Source organism: Nanorana parkeri, unplaced genomic scaffold (assembly GCF_000935625.1).
Source record: "Nanorana parkeri isolate BGI_ZX_2015 unplaced genomic scaffold, ASM93562v1 scaffold1600, whole genome shotgun sequence".
Taxonomy (NCBI): Eukaryota; Metazoa; Chordata; class Amphibia; order Anura; family Dicroglossidae; genus Nanorana; species Nanorana parkeri.
In genome coordinates this window covers 44,525-50,000 of record NW_017307868.1, presented here as the reverse complement: position 1 = coordinate 50,000, position 5,476 = coordinate 44,525, and positions in this window count along the sequence as shown.

The following is a 5,476-nucleotide window of genomic DNA, read 5'->3' as shown; positions in this document are numbered from 1 at the left end:
TATACATTACGTGGTTTTTAAGTTTAGATACACTTTAAAGTTCATATATGTGAAGTGAATTATTCTACCTTTCAGGGCTTTTGTCATTTTTTTAAATTTCCAGACAGTTTTGGTTATCCTGCAACTCTTCTGCACTGCATAACCAAGAAAGTAACTCCATTATTTTACATTTCAGCTGTCTGGGCCATTCGACTGATTCATATCATTTCATATTCACTATCAATGAGCAGGTATGAGGTGACGCAGCAAGTTTCAAATGTGAACAAGGAAGCATGTTGTCGTCCCTAGCATTTTTGCTACCTGAGGCGGGCGGTTAGTGGTGTTGGTGATTGAGTGATGCCACTCTCCCTGCCCGACTCGGCATCCCTCTAGCTCCTGACAACAAGTGGTGTCAGAGTGTCCCAGGTTGCTAAGAGCTGAACGGGGAGATGTGTATTTCCCTTACACATCGGCTCTTAGAAACCTAGGAAGCTCTGGCCGTAAAGGGAGTGGCAGGCACAGGGCAAACAGTGTCCAGTAGAGTGGCCATGCCGATCTACCTGCTGCCCCCCACATGACCCAAAGAGATGTCGTCTGCGGCAACAGCCACAGGCTGCTTGATTAAAGAAGTGACTCTGCCTGCTTGGCTGTGCACTTAGGAAAAAATCTTTTTGCTGCTGTTTTAGTGGAATTCAGCTTAAAATCAGGCCATTATGTTAATTTATTTTGTTTAGTTATATAATATTGACCAGGTCTGAACAAATCTTCCCACGGTTCAGAAGCCCAGCCCAAAGAAATTAGGAGCCAGTAATAACACAAATTTGATGCAAAGAGTAGGCAGCACAGTGATGTAGTGGTCAGCACTTCTGCCTTGTAGCACTGGGGGTCCCCAGTTTAAATTCCAGTCAGAACACTATCTGCAAAGAGTTTGCATGTTCTCCCTGTGCTTGTGTGGGGCACTGTGTAAATTGTCCGCACTATATATATACCTGTACCTTTTGTCCAACCAATGAGCTTTCAGTTGTCATATGGTTTGAAGATGTGTCAAGCATTCTGATTGCCTGCAACAAGAACATTGTCATACAGAAGCTCCATATTATGCATAGGCAAGTTGATATCCAAAGCATAAAGCATTTTTTAGATAGTGTCGGAAGGGTTAGAACTTCAGTCACGTTTTTATTGCTGGTTTTGTCCCTGGGGGGATTTCCCTGTACTTCTTGTCCCCAGAGACTAAACAGAAGGGTGAAATGAAGGGAAATCCTAGTTGTTACCAGGACAAGTGTCTGCATTGGAAGGTTTTCTATCTACTCCTGTTTAAGTTACAAACCTACATCTTGAATCTACCTCAATTACTCCCTCAATGACCATGGTCTCTATGACAAACACATTAATCACTCTTTTCTCAGGTTCCAGATTCCCACTGTGACATGGAGACGTTAAAGTGGAAGTAAACGCTGCAAAAAAACTTCAGAATCCTATTTCTTGAGTTGAACAAATGGCTCTAAGTGCTCCAAAGACATGTAATTGAGTTACTTAATTACTTCATGGCTGACGCCATCTTTAGTATGTCTCTGTGGTTATTTTCCCTTTCCCTTCTTCCGGCCTCAACAGTTATCAGCATATCAAGCACGTGTGGACTGAAATGAGCTGTTCATTCAACATTCGGTAACAGACTTACGAAAGCGATCACCCATGTCGATATAGTAGCTGTTTACATCTTGGCACAGCCTGGATGCTGAGCTTGTGGGTTTAACTTTGCATGCACTGCTGACTTCAACGAGAAAGAACAACATCTGAGGAACAAAAAGCCTTTGCAGGATGGGGATAACAAAATCAAGGAGTATGTATAATATTCTTTTAAATAAGGACAACTTGCAGTGCTGACTTCACTTCTGCTTCAAGCTGTGTGGCATGCAAGGCCACAGCTTCATTTTACTTTGATACATAGGCAGACATCCCAACCTGCAAAACCTTATTTCAGGGAGGTTCCAGTCTCATTTCAGGGAGGTGCCATTTCTGTTTTTTGTTTTTACAGCGGCCGTCGTCAGAATATAAAATAAATCATAATGATTATATATATGCTACTCTAGAGATCACATGACCTTCCTCCAGGAGGCAAGCCTCACTCTGAAACTTTACCCACTGATATCTTACCGGAAAGGTTTACTCCGAGTAAACCTTTCAGGGAGAAAATGCCTCTCCCGCGGACATCAGGGAGCTGCTGTCCAAAAGAGGGAGACTCCCTGAACATCAGGGAGACTTGAGATCCCTGCATTTCACATATGATTACATGCAGTGTGCAGGCGTTTACATGCACCCGATCATTAATTTGAATGGGTGATAGTTGCCGCTTGTAACATGTGCAGACATTAACACTGGTAACGTATATAGTAGTGGCCCCCACGGGACAAAAAAATGTGTCCAGTGAACCCCGACTAAATTGAGTTTGAGACCCCTGCTGTACGGGCTCCTCAGCAGTCGGCAACCACTTGTCTCTTCTTCCGCCCACCCCAGCTGCTATTGGCTAAGAGTGCAGCACTGCCATTGGCTGCTCATGTACTTTAGCAGAGTAGGGGCAGAGAAGACGCATCAATCCCTGCCGCTCCGTCCCCCGTCTTCACCCTGCCTCTTCCATCTCCTCTGTCTCCGCCCCCTGCCGCTCCGTCCTCTGTCTCCTCCTGCTCCCTCGCCCGCCGCTTCCTCCCCGTAGACATTAGGCAGCCAGGCTGCCGGTTTCTGTGCAGCACGGCTGCCTAAATGTTTTGGGGGTGGCATTTTTGCTGCCCCCCTGGAATCTGCCGCCCGAAGCAAACGCCTTGTTTGCCTCGCGGCAGATACGCCCCTGCCTGGACCCAACACAGCACCCTGGACCCACAGACTGATTACTCCTAGTCTAGAGCCACATGTGCGACTTTAGTCATTGGCTACTTAGCGATTTATCCACTTGCTGGCCATCATCACATTATGCTGGAGAGGCACAGATCTTTAATTGCATAATCATTCTGTAAAATCACTAGAAGATATTGTAGCAATACCTGGAGCATTGTGTGAGACTGATATACTCCATGGACATCCCCCACAGACACAAAGAGGCAGCTGGCTGCAATTGCTTTTATATTGGATCAGCAACAATCAGGATTTCTATAGTGTGGGATTTACTTACAGACGAGGCAACTCCGGAATCTCCCCCACAGAACCCCTGCAGAACGGAGACATGTTTTACCACAAGGTTTTCTGGGCAGATTAAGCTGATCATTGAGGACAACAAATTGAACTGACTGGGAATATCCACGTGTTGAGCGGGGAACAGAATCTGCGCATCGGGCAGGTGCAGATCCGGGTCCCTCCCGGCGTGCTGGGAAATCAGGGAGCCGCAAGGCAGGAACAGGGACAGAGCTAAATCCACAATGAACCTATGGGCTGCAGCTACGTCAGGGAGGTGGGTGGGCCAAGCTTGTAACTGACACCTGGCTCGAGAGAGCTGTCAATTCCAAACAGTAAAGAGTAAGTTCGCGTGCCATCAGACAAGGGCTTGCGTGCCAGGCTGGGCACGCGTGCCGGGGGTTGCCGACCCCTGATCTAGTACATCAAAACTGTAAGTCCCTTTCTATCTTACACTGCTGTCATCCGCACTCTGCGTTACATTGTTGTCATCCGCACTCTGCGTTACATTGCTGTAATCCGCACTCTGCGTTACATTGCTGTTATCCGCACTCTGCGTTACATTGCTGTCATCCGCACTCTGCGTTACATTACTGAGCTCCGCACTCTGTGTTACATTACTGAGCTCTGCATTCTGCGTTACATTACTGAGCTCTGCACTCTGCGTTACATTACTGACTTCCGCACTCTGCGTTACATTACTGGCCTCCACACTCTGTGTTACATTACTGACCTTAAAAAAAGGTCACAAGCACTCCAGCATGTAGAAAAGTAATTGCTCATTGACTTCACAAGTATATTTATCTGTTTTGCCTGAGGAAGGGACTTTGCTGTTCCAAAACGTCGCTCTGATGATGTGACACCTGTGAAGTCATTAAATATTGACTTTTCTACAAGCTAAAGTGCTTGTGACCTTTTTGAAATTTTCGGATTTATTTTGCAGAGGCATCTGCGGTCATTTCAGCACCCACCCTACAATTATGGTTTTCTATCAGGTCAGAAGTGAAATGGGTGTGTATGTTTTCTGAACATTACTGACCTTTGCACTCAGCGTTACATTACTGACCTCCGCACCCTGCGATACATTATTGACTAATGCACTCTGCATTATAGCTGACCTCTGTCCCAATACTAAAAACCGATACCAGCACTTACATTTTTCACATTGACTTAGGTGTCTTAGGTCTGGCACTTAGAGGCGAACTGTTGTCTATTAAAAGTTTGGTTAATATATGTGAATATGAACAGCTTATTGTAAATAACTTTATCAACGATAAAGACTAATTTTGATCTTCGCTGTTGCTAAAAATAGCAGTACACTGTACACATTTCGGCCGGCTTTTAATGAACCAGCCAAAATTAATTCAATGGGTGGCTCTATTACCACCCTTGCATCCGGCATCCTTCAATCAGAAAACTGAAGGAGCCGTATGGAAAATTTTAGGGCAAAAAGTGATGGCAGCCAATCAGCTGTTCAGATATTTTGACAGTGGAACACCTGCCCAGCTGTCAGAACACAAAGCAAAGTGGGAGATTCTTTCATCGACGCTGTTTAGTGTGGATGTAGAAATCTGTTATATTTTTTTTCGCTCAGCCCGAAGGTTGAAAAACAAAAAAATATAACACACTGCCAGTTTGCACTATCTGGCAGACAAGGAGTTACTACAAATCTTTACAGTGCGGAAAATAATTATTTGATCCACTGCAGATTTTGTAAGTTTGCCCACGTAGAAAGAAATGAAAGGTCTATAATGTTTATCATAGGTGTATTTTAAATGATAGAGACAGAATATCAACCAAAAATCCAGAAAAAAACACATGATACAAATGTTATAAATTAAATTGCAGTTCAGTGAGTAAAATAAGTATTTGATACCTGAGCAAAACATGACTTAGTACTTGGTGGAGAAACCACTGTTGGCAAGCACAGAGGTAAGACATTTCTTTTAGTTGGTTAACAGGTTTGCACACATCTCAGGAGGGATTTTGGTCCACTCTTATTTACAGATCTTCTTATTTACAAATTTTCTTGGCTGTCGCTTGGCAACTTGAAGTTTCAGCTCCCTCCATAAATTTTCTATAGTAGTTCTGGACTGATCCCTCACTTTTCTCATGATCATCCTTACCCCATGAGGCGAAAATCTTGCATGGATCTACAGAACAAGGGCGAGTGATGGTTATTTTGTATTCCTTCCATTTGTGAATAATCGTTCCAACAGTTGTTACCTTCTCAATAAGCATCTTGCTGATAGTCTTGTAGCCTATTCCAGCCTTGTGCAGGTCTACAATCCTTGCCCCTAATGTCCTTTGACAGCTCTTTGGTCTTGCCCATGGT